This window comes from Hyla sarda, unplaced genomic scaffold (assembly GCF_029499605.1).
Source record: "Hyla sarda isolate aHylSar1 unplaced genomic scaffold, aHylSar1.hap1 scaffold_857, whole genome shotgun sequence".
NCBI lineage: Eukaryota > Metazoa > Chordata > Amphibia > Anura > Hylidae > Hyla > Hyla sarda.
The window spans coordinates 131,433-152,506 of record NW_026610885.1 but is presented as its reverse complement, the minus strand read 5'-3'; the positions used below and the strand labels follow the sequence as shown (position 1 = coordinate 152,506).

Here is a 21,074-nt window from a genome sequence, read left to right as displayed (position 1 = left end):
CTGACTAAATGGCCTCCTTAATTGGATCATTTGAGTAGCCAGCACACCTGTGCAGGTAGGGCATGACATGATAGGCAGCTGCCTTGATAGCGGGTGGGTGCTGAATGTTCCTAATTGACAAAATAAGATTAATGCTTATGAAGAAATATAAAATCTCATCCCTTCCCCAATATCGCGCCACACCCCTACCCCTTAATTCCCTGGTTGAACTTGATGGACATATGTCTTTTTTCGACCGTACTAACTATGTAACTATGTAACATAACATGGGGGGGGGGGGTCTCCTGGCTGTTCACACAGGTGTGTCATTGCTGTACATTGACCATGCATTGCTTCTGTGGTATTGCAAAGGCAAAGACAAATGCTTCCAGCCATCCATTGCACTAATGGATTGGTCATCAGCTGGCTGTCTATGTCCCGCATCAATATAGACCAAAGTACAGAGGGTTAGGCTATGCTATTGTGCACCTACCTGATGCATCAGAAGGTGCGAGGCCCTTGCTAAATTCTGTGCACAGACTTTGAGATCTATACTTTAGACTGTATCTAAACCTGCTCCAACATGGACTGACATTCTGGCCTACTTTCAGCCGATGCGACTTGTCTGTCGCTGAACAGTCGCTTTTTATGTATTCAGCACCTATGTATAATGTTGTAAAAATGCTCTAGAAGCTAAAGTCGCAGAAATGTCACACATATTTGGCCTGCAACTTTCTGTGCGACAAATTCAGACAGGAAAAATCAGTATAAATCCTTAGAAAATTATCCCCCAGTGTCTCCATCTGCTGGCGGTATTGAATAAGCATTGCTGCACTGATGGGGTATGCATTAGACGAAAAAAAAGAAGAAAAAGAAGAATAATACGCCCAGAAAAGAGGCGAAAAGGAGAAAAACGTAAAAAAACGTGAAAAAAAAGTAAGAGGAAGAGAAGGGAAAAAAAGGTGGAAATGGGTTTAAAAGTGATTTCGGCGGAGAAATATATATATATATATATATATATATATATATATATATATACGCGCACACACACACATATATATAAACGTATTCTCCGTTGAGATATTGCAGCCGCTGCTGTGTCCAGGCCCAGGAGCCTTAGCACTGTGCTGTGATGTCACTCAATACCACTGACATCACTAGGTGTAAACAACATCTCTCCTTTGCTGTGTATGTGACTATGGAGCTGTTTGGTGATGTCGTCTATTATGGCCTTCATAGAAGCAACAGGAGATTGTTGCATCCATCTAGAACCCTCAGAACTACAGTGCTATGATGTCACTCACTTCCACAGGCCTTGCAGAGTGTAAACAACAACAACCCAGCTTTGTTGTGTATGTAACCATAGGGATTTGTGATGTCACCTAGAACCTTCACAGCAGCGACAGCTTTATGAGGAGCATCAGCACTGCTCTGCCTGAGCAGAACCATCACCGCCATAGGTTGTCAAATAACCCGGATTTAACCCACACAGGTAAGTCCAATGGGGTGCAGGCATGTCCTCTATGCTTACAGCTTCCCGTGGGTGTTGGTTTGATACCGTTTGGGGACAGCCAAGGAGGCATCTGCAGGCAACAAAGGTAGGTGTGTGCTTGTGTGTGTGTTTCCTATGCAGATCCTAAGCCCAGTGTCACGTGCAAGTAGGAGGAGTAAGAAGGGTTCCTGGCAAATCCGGGTTATGGATTGCATTTAAAAAGGCCCCGTGGGAGTGCAATGGGCCCCTGTCTTGCTGCTTAGCAATAATGGTATGGGTTTAGGTTCTGCTGTGTGTACTGGTGGTTGACTGCCCCCCAGCCCAGAGTGTGCATGGAAAATTGTCTGGCAGCCTCCCTGACAGCAAGCAGTGATAGTGCCCATGAAGGGCACCTTGTTGGGCCCGCCCCTTTCACGGTTATCGCTTCTCGGCCTTTTGGCTAAGATCAAGTGTAGTATCTGTTCTTATCCGTCCCCTATCTGGGGACCATATATTAAATGGATTTTTGAGAACGGGGGCCGATTTCGAAGCTTGCTTCCGTCGCCCTATGCATTGACCCGATAGGCAGTATCTTCGGGTACAGTGCACCACCCCCTTACAGGGTTAAAAAGAAAGATTCCTACTTCATTGCTACCTGCTTGCTGGCTAGCCAGCTAGCCAGCCCTGTGGGCCTTGCTGCTGCTGCAGCCAAAAAACAAAAGGTGGTGCTGCTGCTGCTTCTGCTGCTTCTGCTTCTGCTTGTGTCTGGCCGCTGTTGGAGCGTCCAGGCACAGGACTTCTGCTGCTGCTGACTAAATGGCCTCCTTAATTGGGATCATTTGAGTAGCCAGCACACCTGTGCAGGTAGGGCATGACATGATAGGCAGCTGCCTTGATAGCGGGTGGGTGCTGAATGTTCCTAATTGACAAAATAAGATTAATGCTTATGAAGAAATATAAAATCTCATCCTTCCCAATATCGCGCCACACCCCTACCCCTTAATTCCCTGGTTGAACTTGATGGACATATGTCTTTTTTCGACCGTACTAACTATGTAACTATGTAACATAACATGGGGGGGGGGGGGGGTCTCCTGGCTGTTCACACAGGTGTGTCATTGCTGTACATTGACCATGCATTGCTTCTGTGGTATTGCAAAGGCAAAGACAAATGCTTCCAGCCATCCATTGCACTAATGGATTGGTCATCAGCTGGCTGTCTATGTCCCGCATCAATATAGACCAAAGTACAGAGGGTTAGGCTATGCTATTGTGCACCTACCTGATGCATCAGAAGGTGCGAGGCCCCTTGCTAAATTCTGTGCACAGACTTTGAGATCTATACTTTAGACTGTATCTAAACCTGCTCCAACATGGACTGACATTCTGGCCTACTTTCAGCCGATGCGACTTGTCTGTCGCTGAACAGTCCGCTTTTTATGTATTCAGCACCTATGTATAATGTTGTAAAAATGCTCTAGAAGCTAAAGTCGCAGAAATGTCACACATATTTGGCCTGCAACTTTCTGTGCGACAAATTCAGACAGGAAAAATCAGTATAATCCTTAGAAAATTATCCCCCAGTGTCTCCATCTGCTGGCGGTATTGAATAAGCATTGCTGCACTGATGGGGTATGCATTAGACGAAAAAAAAGAAGAAAAAGAAGAATAATACGCCAAGAAAAGAGGCGAAAAGGAGAAAAACGTAAAAAAACGTGAAAAAAAAGTAAGAGGAAGAGAAGGGAAAAAAAGGTGGAAATGGGTTTAAAAGTGATTTCGGCGGAGAAATATATATATATATATATATATATATATATATATATATATATACGCGCACACACACACATATATATAAACGTATTCTCCGTTGAGATATTGCAGCCGCTGCTGTGTCCAGGCCCAGGAGCCTTAGCACTGTGCTGTGATGTCACTCAATACCACTGACATCACTAGGTGTAAACAACATCTCTCCTTTGCTGTGTATGTGACTATGGAGCTGTTTGGTGATGTCGTCTATTATGGCCTTCATAGAAGCAACAGGAGATTGTTGCATCCATCTAGAACCCTCAGAACTACAGTACCCTCAGAACTACAGTGCTATGATGTCACTCACTTCCACAGGCCTTGCAGAGTGTAAACAACAATAACCCAGCTTTGTTGTGTATGTAACCATAGGGATTTGTGATGTCACCTAGAACCTTCACAGCAGCGACAGCTTTATGAGGAGCATCAGCACTGCTCTGCCTGAGCAGAACCATCACCGCCATAGGTTGTCAAATAACCCGGATTTAACCCACACAGGTAAGTCCAATGGGGTGCAGGCATGTCCTCTATGCTTACAGCTTCCCGTGGGTGTTGGTTTGATACCGTTTGGGGACAGCCAAGGAGGCATCTGCAGGCAACAAAGGTAGGTGTGTGCTTGTGTGTGTGTTTCCTATGCAGATCCTAAGCCCAGTGTCACATGCAAGTAGGAGGAGTAAGAAGGGTTCCTGGCAAATCCGGGTTATGGATTGCATTTAAAAAGGCCCCGTGGGAGTGCAATGGGCCCCTGTCTTGCTGCTTAGCAATAATGGTATGGGTTTAGGTTCTGCTGTGTGTACTGGTGGTTGACTGCCCCCCAGCCCAGAGTGTGCATGGAAAATTGTCTGGCAGCCTCCCTGACAGCAAGCAGTGATAGTGCCCATGAAGGGCACCTTGTTGGGCCCGCCCCTTTCACGGTTATCGCTTCTCGGCCTTTTGGCTAAGATCAAGTGTAGTATCTGTTCTTATCAGTTTAATATCTGATACGTCCCCTATCTGGGGACCATATATTAAATGGATTTTTGAGAACGGGGGCCGATTTCGAAGCTTGCTTCCGTCGCCCTATGCATTGACCCGATATGGCAGTATCTTCGGGTACAGTGCACCACCCCCTTACAGGGTTAAAAAGAAAGATTCCTACTTTCATTGCTACCTGCTTGCTGGCTAGCCAGCTAGCCAGCCCTGTGGGCCTTGCTGCTGCTGCAGCCAAAAAACAAAAGGTGGTGCTGCTGCTGCTTCTGCTGCTTCTGCTTCTGCTTGTGTCTGGCCGCTGTTGGAGCGTCCAGGCACAGGACTTCTGCTGCTGCTGACTAAATGGCCTCCTTAATTGGATCATTTGAGTAGCCAGCACACCTGTGCAGGTAGGGCATGACATGATAGGCAGCTGCCTTGATAGCGGGTGGGTGCTGAATGTTCCTAATTGACAAAATAAGATTAATGCTTATGAAGAAATATAAAATCTCATCCCTTCCCCAATATCGCGCCACACCCCTACCCCTTAATTCCCTGGTTGAACTTGATGGACATATGTCTTTTTTCGACCGTACTAACTATGTAACTATGTAACATAACATGGGGGGGGGGGGGGGGTCTCCTGGCTGTTCACACAGGTGTGTCATTGCTGTACATTGACCATGCATTGCTTCTGTGGTATTGCAAAGGCAAAGACAAATGCTTCCAGCCATCCATTGCACTAATGGATTGGTCATCAGCTGGCTGTCTATGTCCCGCATCAATATAGACCAAAGTACAGAGGGTTAGGCTATGCTATTGTGCACCTACCTGATGCATCAGAAGGTGCGAGGCCCTTGCTAAATTCTGTGCACAGACTTTGAGATCTATACTTTAGACTGTATCTAAACCTGCTCCAACATGGACTGACATTCTGGCCTACTTTCAGCCGATGCGACTTGTCTGTCGCTGAACAGTCGCTTTTTATGTATTCAGCACCTATGTATAATGTTGTAAAAATGCTCTAGAAGCTAAAGTCGCAGAAATGTCACACATATTTGGCCTGCAACTTTCTGTGCGACAAATTCAGACAGGAAAAATCAGTATAAATCCTTAGAAAATTATCCCCCAGTGTCTCCATCTGCTGGCGGTATTGAATAAGCATTGCTGCACTGATGGGGTATGCATTAGACGAAAAAAAAGAAGAAAAAGAAGAATAATACGCCCAGAAAAGAGGCGAAAAGGAGAAAAACGTAAAAAAACGTGAAAAAAAAGTAAGAGGAAGAGAAGGGAAAAAAAGGTGGAAATGGGTTTAAAAGTGATTTCGGCGGAGAAATATATATATATATATATATATATATATATATATATATATATATATATACGCGCACACACACACATATATATAAACGTATTCTCCGTTGAGATATTGCAGCCGCTGCTGTGTCCAGGCCCAGGAGCCTTAGCACTGTGCTGTGATGTCACTCAATACCACTGACATCACTAGGTGTAAACAACATCTCTCCTTTGCTGTGTATGTGACTATGGAGCTGTTTGGTGATGTCGTCTATTACGGCCTTCATAGAAGCAACAGGAGATTGTTGCATCCATCTAGAACCCTCAGAACTACAGTGCTATGATGTCACTCACTTCCACAGGCCTTGCAGAGTGTAAACAACAACAACCCAGCTTTGTTGTGTATGTAACCATAGGGATTTGTGATGTCACCTAGAACCTTCACAGCAGCGACAGCTTTATGAGGAGCATCAGCACTGCTCTGCCTGAGCAGAACCATCACCGCCATAGGTTGTCAAATAACCCGGATTTAACCCACACAGGTAAGTCCAATGGGGTGCAGGCATGTCCTCTATGCTTACAGCTTCCCGTGGGTGTTGGTTTGATACCGTTTGGGGACAGCCAAGGAGGCATCTGCAGGCAACAAAGGTAGGTGTGTGCTTGTGTGTGTGTTTCCTATGCAGATCCTAAGCCCAGTGTCACATGCAAGTAGGAGGAGTAAGAAGGGTTCCTGGCAAATCCGGGTTATGGATTGCATTTAAAAAGGCCCCGTGGGAGTGCAATGGGCCCCTGTCTTGCTGCTTAGCAATAATGGTATGGGTTTAGGTTCTGCTGTGTGTACTGGTGGTTGACTGCCCCCCAGCCCAGAGTGTGCATGGAAAATTGTCTGGCAGCCTCCCTGACAGCAAGCAGTGATAGTGCCCATGAAGGGCACCTTGTTGGGCCCGCCCCTTTCATGGTTATCGCTTCTCGGCCTTTTGGCTAAGATCAAGTGTAGTATCTGTTCTTATCAGTTTAATATCTGATACGTCCCCTATCTGGGGACCATATATTAAATGGATTTTTGAGAACGGGGGCCGATTTCGAAGCTTGCTTCCGTCGCCCTATGCATTGACCCGATATGGCAGTATCTTCGGGTACAGTGCACCACCCCCTTACAGGGTTAAAAAGAAAGATTCCTACTTTCATTGCTACCTGCTTGCTGGCTAGCCAGCTAGCCAGCCCTGTGGGCCTTGCTGCTGCTGCAGCCAAAAAACAAAAGGTGGTGCTGCTGCTGCTTCTGCTGCTTCTGCTTCTGCTTGTGTCTGGCCCCTGTTGGAGCGTCCAGGCACAGGACTTCTGCTGCTGCTGACTAAATGGCCTCCTTAATTGGATCATTTGAGTAGCCAGCACACCCGTGCAGGTAGGGCATGACATGATAGGCAGCTGCCTTGATAGCGGGTGGGTGCTGAATGTTCCTAATTGACAAAATAAGATTAATGCTTATGAAGAAATATAAAATCTCATCCCTTCCCCAATATCGCGCCACACCCCTACCCCTTAATTCCCTGGTTGAACTTGATGGACATATGTCTTTTTTCGACCGTACTAACTATGTAACTATGTAACATAACATGGGGGGGGGGGGGGGGGTCTCCTGGCTGTTCACACAGGTGTGTCATTGCTGTACATTGACCATGCATTGCTTCTGTGGTATTGCAAAGGCAAAGACAAATGCTTCCAGCCATCCATTGCACTAATGGATTGGTCATCAGCTGGCTGTCTATGTCCCGCATCAATATAGACCAAAGTACAGAGGGTTAGGCTATGCTATTGTGCACCTACCTGATGCATCAGAAGGTGCGAGGCCCTAGCTAAATTCTGTGCACAGACTTTGAGATCTATACTTTAGACTGTATCTAAACCTGCTCCAACATGGACTGACATTCTGGCCTACTTTCAGCCGATGCGACTTGTCTGTCGCTGAACAGTCGCTTTTTATGTATTCAGCACCTATGTATAATGTTGTAAAAATGCTCTAGAAGCTAAAGTCGCAGAAATGTCACACATATTTGGCCTGCAACTTTCTGTGCGACAAATTCAGACAGGAAAAATCAGTATAAATCCTTAGAAAATTATCCCCCAGTGTCTCCATCTGCTGGCGGTATTGAATAAGCATTGCTGCACTGATGGGGTATGCATTAGACGAAAAAAAAGAAGAAAAAGAAGAATAATACGCCCAGAAAAGAGGCGAAAAGGAGAAAAACGTAAAAAAACGTGAAAAAAAAGTAAGAGGAAGAGAAGGGAAAAAAAGGTGGAAATGGGTTTAAAAGTGATTTCGGCGGAGAAATATATATATATATATATATATATATATATATATATATATATACGCGCACACACACACATATATATAAACGTATTCTCCGTTGAGATATTGCAGCCGCTGCTGTGTCCAGGCCCAGGAGCCTTAGCACTGTGCTGTGATGTCACTCAATACCACTGACATCACTAGGTGTAAACAACATCTCTCCTTTGCTGTGTATGTGACTATGGAGCTGTTTGGTGATGTCGTCTATTATGGCCTTCATAGAAGCAACAGGAGATTGTTGCATCCATCTAGAACCCTCAGAACTACAGTGCTATGATGTCACTCACTTCCACAGGCCTTGCAGAGTGTAAACAACAACAACCCAGCTTTGTTGTGTATGTAACCATAGGGATTTGTGATGTCACCTAGAACCTTCACAGCAGCGACAGCTTTATGAGGAGCATCAGCACTGCTCTGCCTGAGCAGAACCATCACCGCCATAGGTTGTCAAATAACCCGGATTTAACCCACACAGGTAAGTCCAATGGGGTGCAGGCATGTCCTCTATGCTTACAGCTTCCCGTGGGTGTTGGTTTGATACCGTTTGGGGACAGCCAAGGAGGCATCTGCAGGCAACAAAGGTAGGTGTGTGCTTGTGTGTGTGTTTCCTATGCAGATCCTAAGCCCAGTGTCACATGCAAGTAGGAGGAGTAAGAAGGGTTCCTGGCAAATCCGGGTTATGGATTGCATTTAAAACGGCCCCGTGGGAGTGCAATGGGCCACTGTCTTGCTGCTTAGCAATAATGGTATGGGTTTAGGTTCTGCTGTGTGTACTGGTGGTTGACTGCCCCCCAGCCCAGAGTGTGCATGGAAAATTGTCTGGCAGCCTCCCTGACAGCAAGCAGTGATAGTGCCCATGAAGGGCACCTTGTTGGGCCCGCCCCTTTCACGGTTATCGCTTCTCGGCCTTTTGGCTAAGATCAAGTGTAGTATCTGTTCTTATCAGTTTAATATCTGATACGTCCCCTATCTGGGGACCATATATTAAATGGATTTTTGAGAACGGGGGCCGATTTCGAAGCTTGCTTCCGTCGCCCTATGCATTGACCCGATATGGCAGTATCTTCGGGTACAGTGCACCACCCCCTTACAGGGTTAAAAAGAAAGATTCCTACTTTCATTGCTACCTGCTTGCTGGCTAGCCAGCTAGCCAGCCCTGTGGGCCTTGCTGCTGCTGCAGCCAAAAAACAAAAGGTGGTGCTGCTGCTGCTTCTGCTGCTTCTGCTTCTGCTTGTGTCTGGCCGCTGTTGGAGCGTCCAGGCACAGGACTTCTGCTGCTGCTGACTAAATGGCCTCCTTAATTGGATCATTTGAGTAGCCAGCACACCTGTGCAGGTAGGGCATGACATGATAGGCAGCTGCCTTGATAGCGGGTGGGTGCTGAATGTTCCTAATTGACAAAATAAGATTAATGCTTATGAAGAAATATAAAATCTCATCCCTTCCCCAATATCGCGCCACACCCCTACCCCTTAATTCCCTGGTTGAACTCGATGGACATATGTCTTTTTTCGACCGTACTAACTATGTAACTATGTAACATAACATGGGGGGGGGGGGGGTCTCCTGGCTGTTCACACAGGTGTGTCATTGCTGTACATTGACCATGCATTGCTTCTGTGGTATTGCAAAGGCAAAGACAAATGCTTCCAGCCATCCATTGCACTAATGGATTGGTCATCAGCTGGCTGTCTATGTCCCGCATCAATATAGACCAAAGTACAGAGGGTTAGGCTATGCTATTGTGCACCTTCCTGATGCATCAGAAGGTGCGAGGCCCTTGCTAAATTCTGTGCACAGACTTTGAGATCTATACTTTAGACTGTATCTAAACCTGCTCCAACATGGACTGACATTCTGGCCTACTTTCAGCCGATGCGACTTGTCTGTCGCTGAACAGTCGCTTTTTATGTATTCAGCACCTATGTATAATGTTGTAAAAATGCTCTAGAAGCTAAAGTCGCAGAAATGTCACACATATTTGGCCTGCAACTTTCTGTGCGACAAATTCAGACAGGAAAAATCAGTATAAATCCTTAGAAAATTATCCCCCAGTGTCTCCATCTGCTGGCGGTATTGAATAAGCATTGCTGCACTGATGGGGTATGCATTAGACGAAAAAAAAGAAGAAAAAGAAGAATAATACGCCCAGAAAAGAGGCGAAAAGGAGAAAAACGTAAAAAAACGTGAAAAAAAAGTAAGAGGAAGAGAAGGGAAAAAAAGGTGGAAATGGGTTTAAAAGTGATTTCGGCGGAGAAATATATATATATATATATATATATATATATATATATATATATATATACGCGCACACACACACATATATATAAACGTATTCTCCGTTGAGATATTGCAGCCGCTGCTGTGTCCAGGCCCAGGAGCCTTAGCACTGTGCTGTGATGTCACTCAATACCACTGACATCACTAGGTGTAAACAACATCTCTCCTTTGCTGTGTATGTGACTATGGAGCTGTTTGGTGATGTCGTCTATTATGGCCTTCATAGAAGCAACAGGAGATTGTTGCATCCATCTAGAACCCTCAGAACTACAGTGCTATGATGTCACTCACTTCCACAGGCCTTGCAGAGTGTAAACAACAACAACCCAGCTTTGTTGTGTATGTAACCATAGGGATTTGTGATGTCACCTAGAACCTTCACAGCCCACAGCAGCGACAGCTTTATGAGGAGCATCAGCACTGCTCTGCCTGAGCAGAACCATCACCGCCATAGGTTGTCAAATAACCCGGATTTAACCCACACAGGTAAGTCCAATGGGGTGCAGGCATGTCCTCTATGCTTACAGCTTCCCGTGGGTGTTGGTTTGATACCGTTTGGGGACAGCCAAGGAGGCATCTGCAGGCAACAAAGGTAGGTGTGTGCTTGTGTGTGTGTTTCCTATGCAGATCCTAAGCCCAGTGTCACATGCAAGTAGGAGGAGTAAGAAGGGTTCCTGGCAAATCCGGGTTATGGATTGCATTTAAAAAGGCCCCGTGGGAGTGCAATGGGCCCCTGTCTTGCTGCTTAGCAATAATGGTATGGGTTTAGGTTCTGCTGTGTGTACTGGTGGTTGACTGCCCCCCAGCCCAGAGTGTGCATGGAAAATTGTCTGGCAGCCTCCCTGACAGCAAGCAGTGATAGTGCGCATGAAGGGCACCTTGTTGGGCCCGCCCCTTTCACGGTTATCGCTTCTCGGCCTTTTGGCTAAGATCAAGTGTAGTATCTGTTCTTATCAGTTTAATATCTGATACGTCCCCTATCTGGGGACCATATATTAAATGGATTTTTGAGAACGGGGGCCGATTTCGAAGCTTGCTTCCGTCGCCCTATGCATTGACCCGATATGGCAGTATCTTCGGGTACAGTGCACCACCCCCTTACAGGGTTAAAAAGAAAGATTCCTACTTTCATTGCTACCTGCTTGCTGGCTAGCCAGCTAGCCAGCCCTGTGGGCCTTGCTGCTGCTGCAGCCAAAAAACAAAAGGTGGTGCTGCTGCTGCTTCTGCTGCTTCTGCTTCTGCTTGTGTCTGGCCCCTGTTGGAGCGTCCAGGCACAGGACTTCTGCTGCTGCTGACTAAATGGCCTCCTTAATTGGATCATTTGAGTAGCCAGCACACCTGTGCAGGTAGGGCATGACATGATAGGCAGCTGCCTTGATAGCGGGTGGGTGCTGAATGTTCCTAATTGACAAAATAAGATTAATGCTTATGAAGAAATATAAAATCTCATCCCTTCCCCAATATCGCGCCACACCCCTACCCCTTAATTCCCTGGTTGAACTTGATGGACATATGTCTTTTTTCGACCGTACTAACTATGTAACTATGTAACATAACATGGGGGGGGGGGGGGTCTCCTGGCTGTTCACACAGGTGTGTCATTGCTGTACATTGACCATGCATTGCTTCTGTGGTATTGCAAAGGCAAAGACAAATGCTTCCAGCCATCCATTGCACTAATGGATTGGTCATCAGCTGGCTGTCTATGTCCCGCATCAATATAGACCAAAGTACAGAGGGTTAGGCTATGCTATTGTGCACCTACCTGATGCATCAGAAGGTGCGAGGCCCTTGCTAAATTCTGTGCACAGACTTTGAGATCTATACTTTAGACTGTATCTAAACCTGCTCCAACATGGACTGACATTCTGGCCTACTTTCAGCCGATGCGACTTGTCTGTCGCTGAACAGTCGCTTTTTATGTATTCAGCACCTATGTATAATGTTGTAAAAATGCTCTAGAAGCTAAAGTCGCAGAAATGTCACACATATTTGGCCTGCAACTTTCTGTGCGACAAATTCAGACAGGAAAAATCAGTATAAATCCTTAGAAAATTATCCCCCAGTGTCTCCATCTGCTGGCGGTATTGAATAAGCATTGCTGCACTGATGGGGTATGCATTAGACGAAAAAAAAGAAGAAAAAGAAGAATAATACGCCCAGAAAAGAGGCGAAAAGGAGAAAAACGTAAAAAAACGTGAAAAAAAAGTAAGAGGAAGAGAAGGGAAAAAAAGGTGGAAATGGGTTTAAAAGTGATTTCGGCGGAGAAATATATATATATATATATATATATATATATATATATATATATACGCGCACACACACACATATATATAAACGTATTCTCCGTTGAGATATTGCAGCCGCTGCTGTGTCCAGGCCCAGGAGCCTTAGCACTGTGCTGTGATGTCACTCAATACCACTGACATCACTAGGTGTAAACAACATCTCTCCTTTGCTGTGTATGTGACTATGGAGCTGTTTGGTGATGTCGTCTATTATGGCCTTCATAGAAGCAACAGGAGATTGTTGCATCCATCTAGAACCCTCAGAACTACAGTGCTATGATGTCACTCACTTCCACAGGCCTTGCAGAGTGTAAACAACAACAACCCAGCTTTGTTGTGTATGTAACCATAGGGATTTGTGATGTCACCTAGAACCTTCACAGCAGCGACAGCTTTATGAGGAGCATCAGCACTGCTCTGCCTGAGCAGAACCATCACCGCCATAGGTTGTCAAATAACCCGGATTTAACCCACACAGGTAAGTCCAATGGGGTGCAGGCATGTCCTCTATGCTTACAGCTTCCCGTGGGTGTTGGTTTGATACCGTTTGGGGACAGCCAAGGAGGCATCTGCAGGCAACAAAGGTAGGTGTGTGCTTGTGTGTGTGTTTCCTATGCAGATCCTAAGCCCAGTGTCACATGCAAGTAGGAGGAGTAAGAAGGGTTCCTGGCAAATCCGGGTTATGGATTGCATTTAAAAAGGCCCCGTGGGAGTGCAATGGGCCCCTGTCTTGCTGCTTAGCAATAATGGTATGGGTTTAGGTTCTGCTGTGTGTACTGGTGGTTGACTGCCCCCCAGCCCAGAGTGTGCATGGAAAATTGTCTGGCAGCCTCCCTGACAGCAAGCAGTGATAGTGCCCATGAAGGGCACCTTGTTGGGCCCGCCCCTTTCACGGTTATCGCTTCTCGGCCTTTTGGCTAAGATCAAGTGTAGTATCTGTTCTTATCAGTTTAATATCTGATACGTCCCCTATCTGGGGACCATATATTAAATGGATTTTTGAGAACGGGGGCCGATTTCGAAGCTTGCTTCCGTCGCCCTATGCATTGACCCGATATGGCAGTATCTTCGGGTACAGTGCACCACCCCCTTACAGGGTTAAAAAGAAAGATTCCTACTTTCATTGCTACCTGCTTGCTGGCTAGCCAGCTAGCCAGCCCTGTGGGCCTTGCTGCTGCTGCAGCCAAAAAACAAAAGGTGGTGCTGCTGCTGCTTCTGCTGCTTCTGCTTCTGCTTGTGTCTGGCCGCTGTTGGAGCGTCCAGGCACAGGACTTCTGCTGCTGCTGACTAAATGGCCTCCTTAATTGGATCATTTGAGTAGCCAGCACACCTGTGCAGGTAGGGCATGACATGATAGGCAGCTGCCTTGATAGCGGGTGGGTGCTGAATGTTCCTAATTGACAAAATAAGATTAATGCTTATGAAGAAATATAAAATCTCATCCCTTCCCCAATATCGCGCCACACCCCTACCCCTTAATTCCCTGGTTGAACTTGATGGACATATGTCTTTTTTCGACCGTACTAACTATGTAACTATGTAACATAACATGGGGGGGGGGGGGTCTCCTGGCTGTTCACACAGGTGTGTCATTGCTGTACATTGACCATGCATTGCTTCTGTGGTATTGCAAAGGCAAAGACAAATGCTTCCAGCCATCCATTGCACTAATGGATTGGTCATCAGCTGGCTGTCTATGTCCCGCATCAATATAGACCAAAGTACAGAGGGTTAGGCTATGCTATTGTGCACCTACCTGATGCATCAGAAGGTGCGAGGCCCTTGCTAAATTCTGTGCACAGACTTTGAGATCTATACTTTAGACTGTATCTAAACCTGCTCCAACATGGACTGACATTCTGGCCTACTTTCAGCCGATGCGACTTGTCTGTCGCTGAACAGTCGCTTTTTATGTATTCAGCACCTATGTATAATGTTGTAAAAATGCTCTAGAAGCTAAAGTCGCAGAAATGTCACACATATTTGGCCTGCAACTTTCTGTGCGACAAATTCAGACAGGAAAAATCAGTATAAATCCTTAGAAAATTATCCCCCAGTGTCTCCATCTGCTGGCGGTATTGAATAAGCATTGCTGCACTGATGGGGTATGCATTAGACGAAAAAAAAGAAGAAAAAGAAGAATAATACGCCCAGAAAAGAGGCGAAAAGGAGAAAAACGTAAAAAAACGTGAAAAAAAAGTAAGAGGAAGAGAAGGGAAAAAAAGGTGGAAATGGGTTTAAAAGTGATTTCGGCGGAGAAATATATATATATATATATATATATATATATATATATATATATACGCGCACACACACACATATATATAAACGTATTCTCCGTTGAGATATTGCAGCCGCTGCTGTGTCCAGGCCCAGGAGCCTTAGCACTGTGCTGTGATGTCACTCAATACCACTGACATCACTAGGTGTAAACAACATCTCTCCTTTGCTGTGTATGTGACTATGGAGCTGTTTGGTGATGTTGTCTATTATGGCCTTCATAGAAGCAACAGGAGATTGTTGCATCCATCTAGAACCCTCAGAACTACAGTGCTATGATGTCACTCACTTCCACAGGCCTTGCAGAGTGTAAACAACAACAACCCAGCTTTGTTGTGTATGTAACCATAGGGATTTGTGATGTCACCTAGAACCTTCACAGCAGCGACAGCTTTATGAGGAGCATCAGCACTGCTCTGCCTGAGCAGAACCATCACCGCCATAGGTTGTCAAATAACCCGGATTTAACCCACACAGGTAAGTCCAATGGGGTGCAGGCATGTCCTCTATGCTTACAGCTTCCCGTGGGTGTTGGTTTGATACCGTTTGGGGACAGCCAAGGAGGCATCTGCAGGCAACAAAGGTAGGTGTGTGCTTGTGTGTGTGTTTCCTATGCAGATCCTAAGCCCAGTGTCACATGCAAGTAGGAGGAGTAAGAAGGGTTCCTGGCAAATCCGGGTTATGGATTGCATTTAAAAAGGCCCCGTGGGAGTGCAATGGGCCCCTGTCTTGCTGCTTAGCAATAATGGTATGGGTTTAGGTTCTGCTGTGTGTACTGGTGGTTGACTGCCCCCCAGCCCAGAGTGTGCATGGAAAATTGTCTGGCAGCCTCCCTGACAGCAAGCAGTGATAGTGCCCATGAAGGGCACCTTGTTGGGCCCGCCCCTTTCATGGTTATCGCTTCTCGGCCTTTTGGCTAAGATCAAGTGTAGTATCTGTTCTTATCAGTTTAATATCTGATACGTCCCCTATCTGGGGACCATATATTAAATGGATTTTTGAGAACGGGGGCCGATTTCGAAGCTTGCTTCCGTCGCCCTATGCATTGACCCGATATGGCAGTATCTTTGGGTACAGTGCACCACCCCCTTACAGGGTTAAAAAGAAAGATTCCTACTTTCATTGCTACCTGCTTGCTGGCTAGCCAGCTAGCCAGCCCTGTGGGCCTTGCTGCTGCTGCAGCCAAAAAACAAAAGGTGGTGCTGCTGCTGCTTCTGCTGCTTCTGCTTCTGCTTGTGTCTGGCCGCTGTTGGAGCGTCCAGGCACAGGACTTCTGCTGCTGCTGACTAAATGGCCTCCTTAATTGGATCATTTGAGTAGCCAGCACACCTGTGCAGGTAGGGCATGACATGATAGGCAGCTGCCTTGATAGCGGGTGGGTGCTGAATGTTCCTAATTGACAAAATAAGATTAATGCTTATGAAGAAATATAAAATCTCATCCCTTCCCCAATATCGCGCCACACCCCTACCCCTTAATTCCCTGGTTGAACTTGATGGACATATGTCTTTTTTCGACCGTACTAACTATGTAACTATGTAACATAACATGGGGGGGGGGGGGGGGGTCTCCTGGCTGTTCACACAGGTGTGTCATTGCTGTACATTGACCATGCATTGCTTCTGTGGTATTGCAAAGGCAAAGACAAATGCTTCCAGCCATCCATTGCACTAATGGATTGGTCATCAGCTGGCTGTCTATGTCCCGCATCAATATAGACCAAAGTACAGAGGGTTAGGCTATGCTATTGTGCACCTACCTGATGCATCAGAAGGTGCGAGGCCCTTGCTAAATTCTGTGCACAGACTTTGAGATCTGTACTTTAGACTGTATCTAAACCTGCTCCAACATGGACTGACATTCTGGCCTACTTTCAGCCGATGCGACTTGTCTGTCGCTGAACAGTCGCTTTTTATGTATTCAGCACCTATGTATAATGTTGTAAAAATGCTCTAGAAGCTAAAGTCGCAGAAATGTCACACATATTTGGCCTGCAACTTTCTGTGCGACAAATTCAGACAGGAAAAATCAGTATAAATCCTTAGAAAATTATCCCCCAGTGTCTCCATCTGCTGGCGGTATTGAATAAGCATTGCTGCACTGATGGGGTATGCATTAGACGAAAAAAAAGAAGAAAAAGAAGAATAATACGCCCAGAAAAGAGGCGAAAAGGAGAAAAACGTAAAAAAACGTGAAAAAAAAGTAAGAGGAAGAGAAGGGAAAAAAAGGTGGAAATGGGTTTAAAAGTGATTTCGGCGGAGAAATATATATATATATATATATATATATATATATATACGCGCACACACACACATATATATAAACGTATTCTCCGTTGAGATATTGCAGCCGCTGCTGTGTCCAGGCCCAGGAGCCTTAGCACTGTGCTGTGATGTCACTCAATACCACTGACATCACTAGGTGTAAACAACATCTCTCCTTTGCTGTGTATGTGACTATGGAGCTGTTTGGTGATGTCGTCTATTATGGCCTTCATAGAAGCAACAGGAGATTGTTGCATCCATCTAGAACCCTCAGAACTACAGTGCTATGATGTCACTCACTTCCACAGGCCTTGCAGAGTGTAAACAACAACAACCCAGCTTTGTTGTGTATGTAACCATAGGGATTTGTGATGTCACCTAGAACCTTCACAGCAGCGACAGCTTTATGAGGAGCATCAGCACTGCTCTGCCTGAGCAGAACCATCACCGCCATAGGTTGTCAAATAACCCGGATTTAACCCACACAGGTAAGTCCAATGGGGTGCAGGCATGTCCTCTATGCTTACAGCTTCCCGTGGGTGTTGGTTTGATACCGTTTGGGGACAGCCAAGGAGGCATCTGCAGGCAACAAAGGTAGGTGTGTGCTTGTGTGTGTGTTTCCTATGCAGATCCTAAGCCCAGTGTCACATGCAAGTAGGAGGAGTAAGAAGGGTTCCTGGCAAATCCGGGTTATGGATTGCATTTAAAAAGGCCCCGTGGGAGTGCAATGGGCCCCTGTCTTGCTGCTTAGCAATAATGGTATGGGTTTAGGTTCTGCTGTGTGTACTGGTGGTTGACTGCCCCCCAGCCCAGAGTGTGCATGGAAAATTGTCTGGCAGCCTCCCTGACAGCAAGCAGTGATAGTGCCCATGAAGGGCACCTTGTTGGGCCCGCCCCTTTCACGGTTATCGCTTCTCGGCCTTTTGGCTAAGATCAAGTGTAGTAATACAGGAGATCTGGTCAGAAGGTACTCGGGTACCCCTCTCCTCGGCCTTGTGGGATCGCCCAGGTTTATTGCCTGGGCTTCACCCACTTGTTGCTATTGGGGAGAGGGCTTAGTCCCAGGGTATTGGGTTGCGATCGCCTCTCAAAGCCTTCGGGTGGAGAGAGGTTTGAGCGAATTGGCTGGTTGGTTGGAGCGGAGAGAACCAGACCAAAACACGAATGAACCATGGATGAAGATCTAGATCCTGGTTCGGTACCGGCTTATGCCCGGATTAAACACACTGTGCGGGTCATTCTCACAGGTGATGCGGCGGATGCACGTGGCATGAGGTTCGTGATAGAGGACGTGCTCGACAAGATTCTTAATGTTCGTAAGCGAGAGATTTTGGCCATCCAGGATTACCCTAAGCGGAGGATCTACGACTGCACTTTCATAGGGGAAGGCGTATTCTTAGATGCAGTAATGAAAATTCCAAAGCAAGATGATCCGAGGCTTAAGGGTATCCAAATTGTCGAGCACGTCCTAGATGAAACCAAGTTGATTGTCGTGAAGATGTACTCCCCTTTTGTAAATCAGAGAGAGATCGATGGGTTCCTGGCAGCCTACTTTAAAAAGGTGGAGTTCAGAGGAAAAATCATGAACGACTGTGGTGTCTGGACCTCAAAATGGCGATATCAAGTCACGTGCAACAAAGACCCCACCCTCCCAGGGGGGATACTATTACCGCCTGCTCGTTTTAAATTAAACAATGTGTGTGGCGACCTCTTTTTTGCGGGAATGCCAAACTTCTGCAGAAGGTGCCAACGTTATGGGCACATAAAGGAAAATTGTGAAAGTTCCTGTAAGAAATGTGGAAGCATGCAACATGAAACAGAAAAATGTGATAAGGGTTTGAGATGTAATTTTTGCCGTCACTTTGGTCACGTGTATGCTTTCTGTCCCCACAGACCAAAAAAAACCACAGAACAGCAAGGGCAACCCAAGAGAGACGTCCGGAGACCAGCCTGGGGAAAAGCCAGAGAGGAGGAGCACCCCCCACAAGAAGAGGTAAGCTGTGAGATGGAGACCACGGCCCCCCCAAAAGAACCCCAGGAGAAAGAGGCACAGGTGGAAAGGGGGACCCCAAATGAGAGGAGGCCGGGGAAGAGAAATGCGAGAGGGGATCGGGCAGATACCTCAGAGAAGGTGGAAGAGCGAGAGGTGCCCGATTCCACCCCGGAAGGTCCTCCTGCTCGGGGTCCCCCTGAGTGTGAAAACCCGGACGGAGTAGCAAAGGTGAAAAGACGAAGGGGCTCCAAAGGGCGTCCGGACTCGGAGGTGGTCCAGGAGGAGCAGATGGAAGTTCCTGTCGTGACGGGGGCTCCAAGTGAAGCTCCTCCACAGGTCCCAGCGGTGGATACCCCTACTCCTCCCAGCCAGGAGGAGGTTTCAGGGGTGACCATCTCCGAGGTCCCGGAAACGGACCTAAGTACGCACCCGACCCCTATGGAGGGGCAAGAGGTGGACGCCGAAAAAGAGAATGGAGCCCAGAAGCTGTTCTTACCAATGTACTCCGTCTATACACCTGTGGTCTTGGAAGAGGGGGGCTGCTCGAGCGATGGTGGTTCCTCTCCGGCTTCCTCTATGTGTACGGTAGAGTCGGAGGTGGGGGGTAACGAGAGCTCCAGTGCGCAATCTGGTTTTTAGTTTGTTATCTGAGCCTCCCTTTTTTTTACATCTCCAATGGCTGAGTTGTCCGGATTGTCTATGAATGTAAGAAGTATAAGTTCACGAGCGAAACGGGTTGCCCTTTTTAACTACTTGTCTATTTTTGCTGCTTCTGTGGTTTTCCTGCAGGAGTGCGGCATCCCGCATAGTTTAAATTATGAAAAGTATAAAAAAGATTGGGTACACGGTCCATCAGTCTGGTCTGGATCTAACGAATCCAGATCAGCAGGGGTCGCCATACTTTTTAAAGGAAATGCTTTTATTGATTTTATTCATGAGATTTTACCAGGCAGAATTTTATTGGTTAAAGCTTTTATTGATGGTATTAAATGGCAGTTTTTAAATTTTTATGGTTCACCCAATAAAAATGATAGAGCACGGATGTTAGAGATTTTACCCCTTTTTATCAATGATTCTGAACCTCTTATTTTAGCAGGTGATTTTAATTGTATTTTAAGGGGGGAGCACCGTTTTACCAATTCAGTAAGTAGAAACTATGATAAAACATCTTCTATGTTAAAAAATATGATTATTGATTTTAGACTTACTGATGTTTTTAAGAAATGCAATAGTATTTTACCAGAAAGAGACGGTGTGACCTGGAGCAACGCAAACTGCAGCTCCAGGATCGATTTTATCTTCTGTTCTTATCAAGTACTGCCTTTTAAGTGTGATGTTTTAACCAATGTTTTTTCTGATCACAAACTTTTATCTTTTAAGGTGAAGAGTGATTTTAGAAAAAAGACTGGGAGGAATGCCTGGAAGATGAATGTATCCCTTTTAGAAGATCCGCAGGTTTTATCCGATTTTATCAACTTCTACAAGGACTGCAGACGGGTAAGAGATCCTAACACTCCCATCAGTATATGGTGGGAGAAAATGAAAATAAAAATAAAAGAGTTTTTTATTAGAGTAGGGATCTCTAGAGCTAAAGAGAAGCGTGAGTTTTACTCCCTTCTAAATACCCGTCTGCAAACCCTGTACAAATTCAGAGACAATGGTATAGAGGTTTATAGAGAAATTACTGACTTAAAAAAAGAAATAAAACAGTGCCTGGAGCAGAAGGGAAAAGAGATAATTTTCAGATCCAAAATAAAGCACCTTGAAGAGAACGAGACCTGCTCCAGGTACTTTTTTAAGAAAGTAACGGATAAAAAGGTTTTAATTGATAATATACAAGGAGAAAAAGATGTACAGGGTATTTTAAAAAGGGTACATTCATTTTATGCGGATCTTTTTAATACAAAAAATATTGATATTGATTTTATGAATGACTCATTGAAGGAGATTACCAATGTTTTAGACCCTGTGTCCCAGTCTCTTTTACAGAGGGAGATCTCGGAACAGGAGGTTTTAGAGACGATCAGGAGTTTTAAATCCGGTAAGGTGCCTGGTCCTGACGGTATACCCATTGAGTTTTATGTCATTTTTTATGGTGTTTTAAAAGATGACCTTTTTTCCC

At 45.8% G+C, this 21,074-nt stretch overlaps 6 non-coding genes and 2 pseudogenes across 6 annotated transcripts; all 8 read left to right on the top strand.

Annotated features, from left to right (window-relative positions):
* The first annotated feature begins 1,890 nt into the window (after positions 1-1,890).
* On the top strand, positions 1,891-2,064 carry LOC130347938 (U2 spliceosomal RNA; annotated as a pseudogene).
* Positions 2,065-4,170: 2,106 nt separating this feature from the next.
* Positions 4,171-4,361, top strand: LOC130347997 (U2 spliceosomal RNA). The gene has a single exon (XR_008885833.1). It is a non-coding gene; the product is annotated as a U2 spliceosomal RNA (small nuclear RNA).
* Positions 4,362-6,458: 2,097 nt separating this feature from the next.
* On the top strand, positions 6,459-6,649 carry LOC130347996 (U2 spliceosomal RNA). The gene has a single exon (XR_008885832.1). It is a non-coding gene; the product is annotated as a U2 spliceosomal RNA (small nuclear RNA).
* Positions 6,650-8,741: 2,092 nt separating this feature from the next.
* On the top strand, positions 8,742-8,932 carry LOC130347995 (U2 spliceosomal RNA). Its single transcript, XR_008885831.1, has one exon. It is a non-coding gene; the product is annotated as a U2 spliceosomal RNA (small nuclear RNA).
* Positions 8,933-11,032: 2,100 nt separating this feature from the next.
* On the top strand, positions 11,033-11,223 carry LOC130347994 (U2 spliceosomal RNA). The gene has a single exon (XR_008885830.1). It is a non-coding gene; the product is annotated as a U2 spliceosomal RNA (small nuclear RNA).
* A 2,089-nt stretch (positions 11,224-13,312) lies between these two features.
* Positions 13,313-13,503, top strand: LOC130347992 (U2 spliceosomal RNA). Its single transcript, XR_008885828.1, has one exon. It is a non-coding gene; the product is annotated as a U2 spliceosomal RNA (small nuclear RNA).
* A 2,088-nt stretch (positions 13,504-15,591) lies between these two features.
* LOC130347933 (U2 spliceosomal RNA) lies at positions 15,592-15,782 on the top strand. The gene has a single exon (XR_008885780.1). It is a non-coding gene; the product is annotated as a U2 spliceosomal RNA (small nuclear RNA).
* A 2,084-nt stretch (positions 15,783-17,866) lies between these two features.
* LOC130347945 (U2 spliceosomal RNA) lies at positions 17,867-17,999 on the top strand (annotated as a pseudogene).
* The last annotated feature ends 3,075 nt before the right edge of the window (positions 18,000-21,074 follow it).